At 38.7% G+C, this 16,129-nt stretch overlaps 1 protein-coding gene and 1 pseudogene across 1 annotated transcript in view; one reads left to right on the top strand and one right to left on the bottom strand.

Moving 5' to 3' along the window:
• The window catches only part of GABRB2 (gamma-aminobutyric acid type A receptor subunit beta2), an 809,897-nt gene that overhangs the window by 178,069 nt on the left and 615,699 nt on the right, over window positions 1–16,129 (bottom strand). The gene's annotated exons all lie outside the window — the stretch shown is intronic.
• On the top strand, window positions 5,780–5,939 carry LOC141135834 (U2 spliceosomal RNA; annotated as a pseudogene).

Below are 16,129 nucleotides of genomic sequence, written 5' to 3'. Positions count from 1 at the left end.
CTGACACACCGCTCCACCGATCTTGGTAAAGAGCCTCCGGCGGATCAGCCGCGTCCAATCACGGCTGATCACGCTGTCAATGGGAAGAGCCGTTGATCGGCTTTTCCTCACTCGCGTCTGACAGACGCGAGTAGAGGAGAGCCGGTCGGCAGTTCTCCTGCCAGGGGGGTCTGCGCTGATTGTTTATCAGCACAGCCCCCCTCAGATCACCACACTGGACCACCAGAGATCGCCACTAGGACCACCAGGGAAGGGGCAACATGTGGATGGCCAGGTATGTACCCCATGGCCATCCACATGTGCCCAATGTGCCCAATCTGTGCCAATCAGTGCCCACAAATGGGCACTGATTGGCACCATTATGTTCCAGCAATGCCCCCAATATGTTTTATGAGTGCCACCTGTCATTTCCCATCGGTGCCACCTGTCATTGCCCATTGGTGCCACCTGTCAGTGCCCATCTGTGCCCATCAGTGCCTATCTGTGCCCACCTATCAGTGCCCATTAGTGCCACACATCAGTGCCACCCATATGTACCAATCAATGCCACCTACAAGTGCCCATCAGTGCCGCCTATGAGTGCCCACAAGTGCCACCTATGAGTGCCCATCGGTGCCACCTATGAGTGCCCATCAGTGCTGCATACCAGTGCCACCTATCAGTGCCCATCAGTGCCACCTATCAGTGCCCATCATCAGTGCCCGTCAGTACCACCTCATCAGTGCCACCTCATTGGTGCCCATCAGTGCCGCCGTATCAGTGCCCATCAGTGCCGCCGTATCAGTGCCCATCATTGAAGGAGAAAACATGCTTATTTACAAAACATTTTAACAGAAACAATAAAAAACTTGTTTTATTTTCGAAATTTTCGGTCTTTTTTTATTTGTTGCGCAAAAAATAAAAACCGCAGAGGTGATCAAATACCACCAAAAGAAAGCTCTATTTATGGGAACAAAATGATAAAAAATTTGTTTGGATACAGTGTAGCATAACTGCTGAAAGCTGAAAATTGACCTGGGCGGGAAGGTGTCTAAGTGCCCGGTATTGAAGTGGTTAAAGAAGTTCTTAAAAAAAAAAAAAATTAAAAGGTCAGAAATTACAAATACTTTAGCTGCTGATTTTTCAAAAAGGGACCTGGGCCAATTCTTCACTGGTCTTTAGATCCCTTGCACCGGTACGTTTACAAAGGGAATCTGGCTGTGACTTCTTATGGCTTCAAAGACAGCTTTCCGCTGCCCATGCGCGAGCAATGCTGTGCTTTTTGAATGGTCCCACATCTTCCTGGGACCTGTGACATATCCCAGAAGGTTTCAGACGAGGGGGAGAACTTAGACAGTCAGATCACCTAGACAGTCAGAGTCGAAGTGGGAGCGGGTACCTGCTGAAACTAGCTACCCTTTCTCCCCCTAACAAAACCTTCAAAGGTGCGAGAGGAGGGGGAAGGAGGTGTTAAGGCAGAAATTCCCTTTTTATGGTACAGTTACGCTTTTAATAGCTCTTCCCTACATAAGCTTAGAGCATTTGGGATTTAGTCTTTAATTCCTCTTATAACTGCGTAATATAAAAGAGGAACTGATCTCTGAAAGTAGTGCCAAAAAAAGGCAGGCAAAAGGCACCAGTTTTGCCCATGGACTTGCTGCAGTTAATCTTTTCCACACACTCACATACCATGCCTAATTCTTCTGTTTAGAGGTGGCCATCACGGTAGAGGCAGGGCTTTTCCCTCTTCATGTCAGAGCCTCCAGCAAGAATATAAAAAGCAAATGAGTACTATTTTACATTGCATGACATGGCCACATACAGAGATCATTGCTGAATGTTCTAACTGATTGCACAATTATGTTAAGTGTGCACTGTGCTGTCCTAGTTTGCTGTGTTTGTTGAGTATCCAAAAAATCATGCTTTTGTGCTTTTTGCTCTAAAAAGATGCAATAAGAAATGCATGTGTCAACACGAAATAAAAAATATGCTAATATGACCAGTTTACAAAGCAATAAACAGGAACAGGTCTAAAAACCCACACACAATTCTTTCAGAAAAAAGGTAGTAGTTATTTAACAATTAAATCTCTATTCCAAGTACCCAAATGTGTAATTTTTATGGTGGCTGCTGTGTGAACTCCTGCATTAGTGAGCAAAGATACCATGTGTGGTTCACTTAGGCTTTTTAAAAGTGAAGCTTTTATGGAATTTTTAATGGTAGTTAATAACTAATCTTGAGCTACTAAGCTCTGCAAAACAACCAGCTTTAATAAAAAATGATTGAGGAGGATAAATGGATAAATGTAAAAACAGAAAGAAAACAAGTGTGTGCATGTTTTAAATGTAAAATATTACCTACATTTCAGTACTGTGCTTTAATCATTTTAATATATTTCTACTTTTTTACATGTATCTGTTTTTGTATCTGTTTTTTTTTTTTTATACCATTGAAATGCCATCTATTTTTCCTATTGAAAGGCTTTCATAGTGGGCAACCTTTCAACAGAAATCAAAGGAGTTTGTGGTGCACATACACAAAAGAAGCTATGCCAAGCCTGAACATTTGTGAAGAATAGGGGGCATAAAGAGGCATAAAGCAAAGATCTGGGGGTAACAGGGAAAAAATAATTGTAAAGGTAGCAATACATCGATTGAAAACTTTTTTTTGATTAGCAGTTGCAACTTACTGGTTACAAGCTCCAAATCAGCCTCCATCTACCTCGCTTGTGTGGATGGAGGAATCTGTTAATTTAATTTTTTTTCGTACAGCCTTAAGACTTGGGAAAATGGGGTTCTGGGGGAAGGTGTCAGTACTAAAAGAGCATTCTGAAGACTGTAACTATACTAGCCAAAGTACAGTATAGCTAAAGTAAAAAAAAGTTTTTGTTTTAAATAGCATAGATAATGGTTAAAACCCCTCAGCAGTTTATATTTCACTGCAAGTGATGGCTGATTTCTCTAAAGTAAGGGACATCCTCTCCTAGTTGCCATCAGAACAATTGCTCCCACTGAAAATCTACACTCTATTAATGTTCTGACTTCTAACTCTTCCAACTCTTAACTCTGGAGATAATGGTCACAAGATCAAATACAGATGGGGAATCTCCCAGGTAAACAGGCCCTGAAAAAAAAAACTGACAGAGGGCCTAACCATTCTGTACGTTATTTCAAATGGAAAGAAGCAAGAGTTTACAATTTACCAAAAAATTATCTGTAACTAGTAGAATTAATTAAAAAAATATTCAGAGATTGAATCCTAATGCCATACAAAGTATGATGTCAAGCACTATACAATATTAGAACAGATTGGTTATAACAAACTGTTTCCTCTACCCCTGTAATTTATTCTGAATATGTATAGGTTTTTGAAGATTGTAATAGCTCTTTGCAAACGCTTATTGCATGGTGATATTTTAGTGACCTAGAAATTTCAGAGAGATGAATGTTATCGAGGGAAGGTGTAGCTCAGTGGTAAATAAAACAACATTTACAGAGTTGTAGGGGAAGCCATTTCTGTTCCCTGTGATGGATTGGTAACCCTCCAGGGGACATTACCTCCCTGTGATTTGAACGTTAAAGGATGACCCCAGCAAGCAAGAAAACATGCTTGAATATGAATTTTATGCTGCATGTGTTTGGTATTTTTATTGTAATATGAGCTTTGAATGTAGAATGTACTGAATGTTTAACCATTTTTTTAATGAGCAAAGGCAACTGATTCCTAGTTGCTCAGACCAAATTTGGCAGTATCAGCTTGCATTGGTGAACTTGACAAAGCTATATAGCTAATTTCCATACTTAATTAGTTTTTATATTTGTATTGCACATATACAGGTTTTGTTTGGTACACTTATATTATTATCTTTGTTATTATTATATACTTTATAAAGCTATATTCCAGGTATGGTTATTTTTGCATTGTTACATTGGTCCAACTTGGACTAATGTAACTATGCATGTACCATACCTGGCTGAGCTACGTGGAAGCTAGAAACCACTCTATTAGGCACTGCTACTACAGTGTTTGCCACTGGCTTCTGGGTCCTGTGACATACAACTGCCCTTCTACTTAGTAAACAAAGGAGGTGGCTCACTTTGCATGGGCACCATTCAGAGAACACTTTGCACTTTTCTCAGTAAATGAAAAGCATTTCCATATTGGAAGAGATTGAGAGGTGGTGTCATGGTCTCCACCTCTGAATGGTGCCTGTGCCAAGTGAGGGACCTTTCTGTGCTATTTAAGCAGCAGAGCAGCTGCTTGGCATGGCACATGCATAGTTAAATTGGTGCAGCTGGACTGATGTAACTATGCAATTTTGTTTTTCAGGATTGCTGTTTACTTTCTTTTATATTGTAATTGTATCTGACATGCATAAAAAATGTATTAAGTGTTGAGTATCAGGACACAGCAGCTGTATTTTTGAATTTTACCCTAGCACAGGTTTTACACATTTTTTTGCGATTACAGAATTAAACAGAAGCATGCTGCCACCACCTATCAATGGAATATACGGGCATATTTTTTTCAATGAAGCCTTCAGCCCACATTAGAACACAGTTTTTCTAGCTGATATAGTGATAAAATGATTGATAACAACTCTGATTGGTTTCTGATCAGCAATGGGGAGGAGAGACAGTCAGAATTAAAAGTTGTGAAAAGTCTCAGTTTTGGTTCTCAAAAGGAAGAATTTTTAGCATTAACTTAGCATTAACTTTTTCCCAACATTTTTGTTGAGATATTTTACTATTATTTTTTCTATTGTGGGGATAGGCTATAACATGACCAAACATTTGCCACAGCAGAGGCACACCTTCTATATCTCCTAGCTTACACAGCCCTGTATAAAGTTTTTTACACAGAGATGGTAACAAAATGAGCAGCCATTCATGATTCCCCATATGAGAAAGAATACTCTGCAAACACAGTGTCATAAAAGCACCTAGTGGCAGCTGGTACTCAATTTTTTTTGGGGGGGGGGAGTGGCATCCCAACAGGAAGACACTGGGTGGGCTCGGGGCGCAGTGCTCTGTGCCCCGAGCCCACCATTTTTTAAGCCAATTAAAAAGCATTAGCCCTAAATGAAAGTATTTGTAATATATCTATACACTAAAGTTAAGTGTTATGCCGCGTACACACGACCGGACTTTACGGCATACTTTGCCCGGCGGACTTTTTGACAGACTTTACAAATGAACGGACTTGCCTACACACGATCAACCAAAGTCCGACGGATTCGTATGTGATGACGTACGACCGGACTAAAACAAGGAAGTTCATAGCCAGTAGCCAATAGCTGCCTTAGCGTGGGTTTTTGTCCGTCGGACTAGCATACAGACTAGCGGACTTTTCGACCGGACTCGAGTCCGTTGGATAGATTTGAAACTTGTTTCAAATCTAAGTCTGTCAAACTTTTGAGAAAACAAAGTCCGCTGGAGCCCACACACGATCGAATTGTCCGACGAAATCCGGTACGCCGGACCAAGTCTGCCGTAAAGTCCGATCGTGTGTACGCGGCATTAGAGATACAATTTGCAAGGGAAGAATGGCATTTTTTTCTCATTCTCAAGTATATGTACACACAATCCTAGAATTTTTTTATGAAAAATGTAACACTTTGTGTTTTGGGGGACAAGTGTCCTGCAGTTGTGTTCCATTGTTGTCACCTTTTTACACGAGCTTCTGATGGAGACTGTGTTTTAACACATTATTCAGGTGCTGTCCACTATTTTCTCAAAAGGAAAGCATAGATATAGACAGAAATGGCTGCAAGGTTACTGCAGTAGATCAGCAGTACTGGCATGCTTCTTGGCCTTTTGGCTAAGATCAAGTGTAGTATCTGTTCTTATCAGTGTCCAGTAGGGGTGCTATGCTGTCATTCTAGCTTGAACCGGGGCTGGAATGGCTAGCAATATAGTTTCCTGCTGGTATGATGAGAGCTCTGAAGGCTAGTACCGACTGGAACACCGAGGTGCACACATGCTGTAGGGGCAGGGGAGTAATTCTCCCAGGAGAACTGGATGGACCCAGTTCCTCCTGATTAAGTGGATCTACCTTGTTGGCCATGGGCTGGGAAGGCAGAGAGTCCACAGTGTCTGCGTCCCCTGGGGGTGGTTGCCCTAGGGGTGCTTTTAGTAACACTTGGGTGTGGGACCCCACAGTGTAAACCAGCACATAGTCACAGTCACTAAAACTTTTTCTGCACTGCGCCTTTTATGGCTGGGCCTTTTGGCTAGGTCCAGGCACATGCACGGTCACTTATTTATTTTAATTTATTTTCTCCTTGCATTTGTTGACTTAGTATTCGATGGTCGGCTTCCGCTGACCTAGAAGAATGGGGGATGCCAGACCTTCTGGCTAGGCAGACCAGTGGAACCCTACGTCCCTGTCAGGAGCCTTGCACCCCGGGGGATCAGGGAAATGTCCTACCCATTTAGTGTGTGCATGTTTGTTGTACACTTAATGGTTTTTAGGTTTTTTCACCACGAGGATTTAAAAAAAAAACAGTACTGGCATGCAAAAAAGGATGACAACAAGTATTTTATTTTAAAAATGGCAATTGTTTATGCAACACAGTGCTTCAGCAAACTGGGTATCATTCAGTGTGGGTTTACTAATACTGTATGGGAGATTTGCAGAATTAAATGATTGTTGTTGGAGTCACACACTGATGCTGATGGCAAACAATACCACCTCTGTTTTCCTCTAAATACATACATATGAATACAATGTCAACCCATAATTTGATTATGAAGATGTTCAGTTTATGTTCTTGGTCACCACAGTCACCATCATCAAATCTTTTTCCATCTGTTGCCCTAATGGGGGTTGATGAGGTCAGATTTTTTTAATATTCAGGCCACACATACTGTTTGAAATTCCAGCAGCATATTCTCTGTCTGCAAATACCTTTTACCTTTATAAACATGTCTAGAATATACTCAATATCAGTCAAGCAACAGAAAAACATAACCCTAAAATTAAACAGATTATTTCACCAAAATATGCAGCAAACTGTGCATTATATTATGTATGAAAATGGGTTGACCACACCACATAAACTTAAACAGTTGAACATGTATTCCAGTGGGTTCTTATGATCACTTCAGGATGTATCTTTTTGCATATTTGTAAATAATTTTAGTAGTTTAAAAATAGAATAGATTATTTTAATATATGCAATTATTTAGATACAATTAAATGGACACTTGCAATAAATTTACCCAGGTCAGAGGATATCTGAGGCGACACAACCATCATTAGTAGTACTCTCTAACTGGCGGTTTTTATACAGGTGCCATAGTTTAGAAACACTGCAGCACACAAAAATGCATTCTAAATATGAGTTCTAAAACCCATTTATCAGTACTCAGTTGTATGTAGCAGTCCTGGCCATTGATTTAACACCAGAGTATCTAATACCAGTTGAATTACACAATACATTTGTTTTCTGTTCTATTCTCTGCCACTAAGCTTATTAAACGCTGTATAAGTTAGCATCTAACTCAACAACACACTTCATAAATTACTATATCACACTTTTTTAGTTAAAGCTCCCATTGCAACATATAAATATAACTTACCTGTTAAGTTAAATCTAGGTCAAGCTACGTTGAGGATTTACTCTAATATCAATTTACTCAAAAACATAGAGGGTTTCAATAAGAACGTCTAATTTTTACATGCAATCCAATGCCAAATCTCAGATACATTAAATGCTATAAATACATTGTGCCTTAATGCAAATAAATAAAAAGCTGCTGCCTTCAAATTGAAATAACCAAAAAATATTTAACACATAAGGAGGTGCTTAAAGCATAACTATACTTATCCTCACTCCAGTGCTGTGCTGTCCCAGTGCTCCTAACCAGTGGCTTCTGGGTACCGATCTCTGGCCATTTTAATTGATTGGGCTGATGTAACGTACCTCTTGAGTTCAGTCAGCTTGGCATTGCCAAAAACTTCAATGCAGAAGAGACAAAATATGTCTCTTCTGCATTAAAAATTCTCACTGTTCCCCAAATAGTTTTTTTTACTTACATTTCCACTTGAAATCAATAAATATGTGCACAATTCGTGTGTTTTAACATGAAATAAATAATTGAAATTGATATAGGTCAAATAATGAATTCATGCACATATATGTGAATGTAATTCCATATATTAAAATAAAATTTGCATTCACTGACAACTGTGCAGGAGAAGCATTATCCAATGCCAACCACCCTTTGAGAAAAGAAAGGAAGGCAGCGCTGATCAAAAACAGATATAAACAACACCCTATAAATATGTCTTTACAGTGAAAAAATGTGACCCTAGATAGGACCTATAAATAAGCCTCAAAATGCAATGAATCTAAAATACAAATCAATAAAGTGCAAAAGTGCTCATAATAGATAATAATGTGTACACACATAATGTGATTGTAAAAACAACATTCATTGTAGTGCTCCAAAAATATCTTAAAAAACGATTAAATTTTATATATATATATATATAAAATACAACATTCATTGTAGTGCTCCAAAAATATCTTAAAAAACGATTAAATTTATATATATATATATATATATATATATATATATATATATATATATATATATATATATATATATATATATAAAATTTAATCGTTTTAATCATTCTTTTAAGCCAGCAGTCGGCTTTCATGTAAAAGCAATCCTAGCGGCTAATTAGCCTCTAGACTGCTTTTACAAGCAGTGGGAGGGAATCCCCCCCCCCCCATAATATATATACAGTGGGGACGGAAAGTATTCAGACCCCCTTTTTCACTCTTTGTTATATTGCAGCCATTTGCTAAAATCATTTTAAGTTCATTTTTTTCCTGATTAATGTACACACAGCACCCCATATTGACAGAAAAACACAGAATTGTTGATATTTTTGCAGATTTATTAAAAAAGAAAAACTGAAATATCACATGGTCCTAAGTATTCAGACCCTTTGCTGTGACACTCAAATATTTAACTCAGGTGCTGTCCATTTCTTCTGATTGAGATGGTTCTATACTTTCATTTGAGTCCAGCTGTGTTTGATTATACTGATTGGACTTGATTAGGAAAGCCACACACATGTCTATATAAGACCTTACAGCTCACAATGCATGTCAGAGCAAATGAGAATCATGAGATCAAATGAACTGCCTAAGGAGCTCAGAGACAGAATTGTGGCAAGGCACAGATCTGGCCAAGGTTACAAAAAAATTCACTTAAGGTTCCTAAGAGCACAGTGGCCTCCATAATCCTTAAATGGAAGACGTTTGGGACGACCAGAACCCTTCCTAGAGCTGGCCGTCCGGCCAAACTGATATATCTGTGGCTAAGCTCCAGAGATGCAGTCGGGAGATGGGAGAAAGTTGTAGAAAGTCAACTATCACTGCAGCCCTCCACCAGTCGGGGCTTTATGGCAGAGTGGCCCGATGGAAGCCTCTCCTCAGTGCAAGACACATGAAAGCCTGCATGGAGTTTGCTAAAAAACACCTGAAGGACTCCAAGATGGTGGGAAATAAGATTCTCTGGTCTGATGAGACCAAGATAGAACTTTTTGACCTTAATTCTAAGCGGTATGTGTGGAGAAACCAGGCACTGCTCATCACCTGCCAAATACAGTCCCAACAGTGAAGCATGGTGGTGGCAGCATCATGCTGTGGGGGTGTTTTTCAGCTGCATGGACAGGATGACTGGTTGCAATTGAGGGAAAGATGAATGCGACCAAGTACAGGGATATCCTGGATGAAAACCTTCTCCAGAGTGCTCAGGACCTCAGACTGGGCCGAAGGTTTACCTTCCAACAAGACAATGACCCTAAGCACACAGCTAAAATAACAAAGGAGTGGCTTCACAACAACTCCGTGACTGTTCTTGAATGACCCAGACAGAGCCCTGACTTAAACCCAATTGAGCATCTCTGGAGAGACCTAAAAATGGCTGCCCACCAACATTTACCATCCAACCTGACAGAACTGGAGAGGATCTGCAAGGAGGAATGGCAGAGGATCCCCAAATCCAGGTGTGAAAAACTTGTTGCATCTTTCCCAAAAAGACTCATGGCTGTATTAGATCAAAATGGTGCTCCTACTAAATACTGAGCAAAGGGTCTGAATACTTAGGACAACGTGATATTTCAGTTTTTCTTTTTTAATAAATGTGTAAAAATGTCAACAATTCTGTGTTTTTCTGTCAATATGGGGTGCTGTGTGTATATTAATGAGGAAAAAAAATAAACTTAAATGATTTTAGCAAATGGCTGCAATATAATTAAGAGTGAAAACTTTCTGTCCCCACTATATATATATATATATATATATATATATATATATATATATATATATATATATATTCATAAATGTGAAACATAATAGTCCATCAATGCAAAAAATATATATAATAGTGACACTCGGTGATATCTTGTATGCCGATCAAATGTGATAATAACACCCAATGCGATCCTCCACCAGTCGTACCAAACTGACTCACCAGATCAAATGGCTAGTAAGATTATAAACCAGCAACTGCGTCTTTTTGCAATCAATGCTTAACCAGTAACCATCAATCTCTTTTTTTCGTTTAGCCCACAGGCTGCATGAAAAAAAAAAGATTACAATATATGCCCAACAAAGACCAGCAACGTACTGGTATGTTGCTGGACTTTGAGTGGTTATACCAGAATGATGCCTGCAGGTTTAGGTATCATCTTGGTATCATTCTTTTAAGCCAGCAGTCGGCTTTCATGTAAAAGCAATCCTAGCGGCTAATTAGCCTCTAGACTGCTTTTACAAGCAGTGGGAGGGAATCCCCCCCCCCACCGTCTTCCATGTTTTTCTCTGGCTCTCCTGTCCCAACAGGGAACCTGAGAATGCAGCCGGTGATTCAACCAGCTGACCATAGAGCTGATCAGAGACCAGAGTGGCTCCAAACATCTCTATGGCCTAAGAAACCGGAAGCTACAAGCATTTCATGACTTAGATTTCGCCGGATGTAAACAGCACAATTGGGAAATTGGGAAAGCATTTTATCACACCGATCTTGGTGTGGTCAGATGCTTTGAGGGCAGAGGAGAGATCTAGGGTCTAATAGACCCCATTTTTTTCAAAAAAGAGTACCTGTCACTACCTATTGCTATCATAGGGGATATTTACATTCCCTGAGATAACAATAAAAATGATTTAAAAAAAAAAAAGAAAGGAACAGTTTAAAAATAAGATAAAAAATCAAAAAAATAATTAAAAAAAAAAAAAAAAAAGGCACCCTGTCCCCCCCTGCTCTCGTGCAAAGGCGAACGCAAGCGTCGGTCTGGCGTCAAATGTAATCACCAATTGCACCATGCATGTGAGGTATCACCGCGAAGGTCAGATCGAGGGCAGTAATTTTAGCAGTAGACCTCCTCTGTAAATCTAAAGTGGTAACCTGTAAAGGCTTTTAAAGGCTTTTATAAATGTATTTAGTTTGTCGCCACTGCACGTTTGTGCACAATTTTAAAGCATGTCATGTTTGGTATCCATGTACTCGGCCTAAGATCATCTTTTTTATTTCATCAAACATTTGGGCAATATAGTGTGTTTTAGTGCATTAAAATTGAAAAAAAGTGTGTTTTTTCCCATAAAATGCGTTTGAAAAATCGCTGCGCAAATACTGTATGAAAAAAAAAAAATTAAACACCCACCATTTTAATCTGTAGGGCATTTGCTTTAAAAAAATATATAATGTTTGGGGGTTCAAAGTAATTTTCTTGCAAAAAAAAAATTTTTCATGTAAACAAAAAGTGTCAGAAAGGGTTTTGTCTTCAAGTGGTTAGAAAAGTGGGTGATGTGTGACATAAGCTTCTAAATGTTGTGCATAAAATGCCAGGACAGTTCAAACCCCCCCCCCCCCAAATGACCCCATTTTGGAAAGTAGACACCCCAAGCTATTCGCTGAGAGGCATGTCGAGTCCATGGAATATTTTATATTGTGACACAAGTTGCGGGAAAAAGACAATTTATTTTCTTTTTTTTTGCACAAAGTTGTCACTAAATGATATATTGCTCAAACATGCCATGGGAATATGTGACATTTCCCCCCCAAAATACATTCTGTTGCTTCTCCTGAGTATGGGGATACCACATATGAGACTTTTTGCTAGCCTAGCCGCGTACGGGACCCCGAAAACCAAGCACCGCCTTCAGGCTTTCTAAGGGCGTAAATTTTTGATTTCACTCTTCACTGCCTATCACAGTTTTGGAGGCCATGGAATGCCCAGGTGGCACAAAACCCCCCAATGACCCTATTTTGGAAAGTAGACACCCCAAGCTATTTGCTGAGAGGTATAGTGAGTATTTTGCAGACCTCACTTTTTGTCACAAAGTTTTAAAAATTGTAAAAAGAAAAAAAAAATTTTCTTGTCTTTCTTCATTTTCAAAAACAAATGAGAGCTGAAAAATACTGTTACCTGTACGCGGCTAGGCTCCCAAAAAGTCTCACACATGTGGTATCCCCGTACTCAGGAGAAGCAGCTAAATGTATTTTGGGGTGCAATTCCACATATGCACATGGCCTGTGTGAGCAATATATCATTTAGTGACAACTTTTTGTAAATTTTTTTTTTCTTTTTGTCATTATTCAATCACTTGGGACAAAAAAAATAATATTCAATGGGCTCAACATGCCTCTCAGCAATTTCCTTGGGGTGTCTACTTTCCAAAATGGGGTCATTTGGGAGGGGTTTGTACTGTCCTGCCATTTTAGCACCTCAAGAAATGACATAGGCAGTCATAAATTAAAGGCTGTGTAAATTCCAGAAAATGTACCCTAGTTTGTAGGCGCTATAACTTTTGAGCAAACCAATAAATATACACTTATTGACATTTTTTTTACCAAAGACATGTGGACGAATACCTTTCAGCCCAAATGTATGACTAAAATTGAGTTTATTGGATTTTTTTATAACAAAAAGTAGAAAATATCATTTTTTTTTCAAAATTTTCGGTCTTTTTCCGTTTATAGCGCAAAAAATAAAAACGGCAGAGGTGATCAAATACCATCAAAAGAAAGCTCTATTTGCGGGAAGAAAATGACGCAAATTTAGTTTGGGTACAGCATTGCATGACCGCGCAATTAGCAGTTAAAGCGACGTAGTGCCAAATTGTAAAAAGTGCTCTGGTCAGGAAGGGGGTTAATCCTTCCGGGGCTGAAGTGGTTAAATCCAAGGTGCTTTTTGCCATGCATCTCATGCATGGCAAAAAATCTCATGCCACGGTATCTCTCTGGATATACACTCTGGATATTTGCTAATAAGAATGTGCATAATTCCCTGACATTCAATTGATAGTGTGGATGTACTTGCCTTTGACACTTGCATTTGGCATTTCTAATATTATGGGTAAAAAATGTTTTATTTTATTATATGGACTTCAGTTCAAATATACACTATATTACCAAAAGTATTAGCACACCTGCCTTTACACGCCCATGAACTTTAATGCCATCCTAGTCTTAGTCAATATTGATTTGGCCCACCCTTTGCAGCTGTAACAACTTCAAATCTTCTAGGAAGGCTATCCACAAGGTTTAGGAGTGTGTCTATAAGAATGTTTGACCATTCTTCCAGACGTGCATTTGTGAGTTCAGGCACTGATATTGCATGAGAAGACGTGGCTCACAGTCTCCACTCCAATTCATTCCAAAGGTGTTCTATCGGGTTGAGGTCAGGACAGTCAAGTTTTTCCACCCCAAAATTTTATTTTTAGATGATGTAAAGTAAAAAAAAAAAAACAGAAGCCTTTCATTAGTATTCTGTTCCTCCAGAATCCCTGTGCAAATGTCATGTTAAATAAATTTCAAATTTACATCAGGCTTTTAAAAAAATGTAATATTTTTCTAGCATTAAAACACTTTGAAATAAATAGCCCATTAAAGTAATTGTAATGGGCTCTATGATTCTATAAGGAAAATAATAGTCATGTGCTGACCTTATATTCTAAACCTCCATTCTTCTGAAGGAAATAAATGATCCATCTTTTGTGTTAGGTAGAAGTGCAGTAATGGGTCATAAAATATGAATTTCTTATTGTACAAACATTACCATGCCATAAGCTGCTATACATATACATATACTCCTTACATTAAGAGTGAACACGAGAAAATATCTACTTAATAATCACAGGTACAGATCTATGTTTAAATTTATGAGATGCATGAAAGAACTCAAGCATGCATAATATCCAACTACAGTAGTCATACATTCATTTTATATCAACTATTAAGAATGTGCAAAACATATTAGGAAATTATTTTTTATGCAATATACTCATGCACAGGTTATTGCACCTATTATCTCCTAACAGTACTACTTTTTTGTTGCCAGAAGCCAGATCATAGCATAAAATCTACAAATGCATTGCCATATGGGCTAATAATATGTCCCATTAAAGCATAGGCTCCATCAGACATTGTTGGGTGGAGGGGAGGGAGACCAGCCAACATCCATTTGCCGATCTCCCCTTGCTAGAATGAATGAACACGGAACGATGTGTAAAACATCACTTCCATTTTTTACTGTCCCACAAGGGCCAATCTACACTCCATTAGCTATAAAGGAAGGCTAGTGAGACATCAGGGGTCTTTTGGACATCATTAAAGAGAACCTGTCATTAAAAATATTTTATCACATAGGCCACTTTTTGTCCCCTACATGATATAAATACAATTTTAGTAAGAAAATAAAGTTAAAAACCAAAAAAAACAATGTGCCGCGCTTCATTTTCCAAATGTGAAAATACACTAATAAATATATATACAAATATATAGAGTGTCCAATCTTATCAAACAAAAAATGATTTCAATTCCATAGTCTCTTTCCGTGATGAATCACACAAGTAAATATGCCTATATAGCAATGACTAAAATTAAATAAGTGAAAAAATTCAAACAATTAATGTGCAAAAAATGTATGAGCAAAAAAAAGTTGATAGATGTGCAGTCTCTTCTGTGATTTCAATGAAAAATGTTGATTTATAATGCCGTGTTTGCATGTACCAACAACTCCTTGTGATTCTCCCTTTGTTAGCTTTAAAACCACTTAGTGCTCAATGAATGTCCTGGTGTTTCACATCACTCATGCCCCCCCTTCAGATGTGCTCTCACCTGATGGAATGTGACCTCACATTTAAGTTTGGTCAAATAACACCTTCTAGACCAACCAGGACAAAAGCAATGGGTGTCCTTATCTCCTCGTTCCTCCTCCATGATGCCGCTGCTGTATATCCTCAAATCATGACAGTCTCACCAACAACATGTATAAAGGAAAGGATCACCAATAGTGCTTCTATCGTAAAACCAAGTTAGCCACTTCAGCCCCGAAAGGATTTCCCCCCTTCCTGACCAGAGCACTTTTTGCGATTTGGCACTGCGTTGTTTTAACTGACAATTGTGCGGTCGTGTGACGTTGTAACCAACAAAATTAAAGTCCTTTTTTTCTCACAAATAGAGCTTTCTTTTGGTGGTATTTGATCACCTCTGTGGTTTTTATTTTTTGCACTATAAACAAAAAATGGGCGACAATTTTGAAAAAAAAGCAATATTTTTTACTTTTTGCTATAATAAATATCACCTCAAAAATATATAAAAAACAATTTTTTTCCTCTGTTGAGGCCGATATGTATTCTTCTACATATTTTTGGTAAAAAAAAATCACAATAAGCGTATATTGATTGATTTGCGCAAAGTTTATAGTGTCTACAAAATAGGGGATAGTTTTATGGCATTTTTATTATTATTTTTTTTTCATTAGTAATGGTGGCCATCTGCGATTTTTATCGTGACTGAAACATTATGGCGGACACATCGGACACTTTTGCCACTATTTTGGGACCATTGTCATTTATACAGCGATCAGTGCTATAAAAATGAACTGATTACTGTGTAAATGACACTGGCAGTGAAGGGGTTAACTACTAGGGGGCGATGAAGGGGTTAAGTGTGTCCTAGGGAGTGATTCTAACTGTGGGGGGATGGGCTTCAACACACATGACCGCAGTGATCTCTGTCATGACACTAGGCAGAACGGGGAAATGCTTTGTTGCAGTGCCGCTTCTTAAAGGGGACGTACTTGTACGCCCTTTTGCCCACCCGTGCCATTCTGTCGACGTATATCA

This window comes from Aquarana catesbeiana, linkage group LG03 (genome assembly GCF_042186555.1).
Source record: "Aquarana catesbeiana isolate 2022-GZ linkage group LG03, ASM4218655v1, whole genome shotgun sequence".
In the NCBI taxonomy this organism is placed as follows: Eukaryota; Metazoa; Chordata; class Amphibia; order Anura; family Ranidae; genus Aquarana; species Aquarana catesbeiana.
The sequence above is the reverse complement of the archived record's forward strand: the minus strand, read 5'-3'. Positions and strand labels throughout refer to the sequence as shown.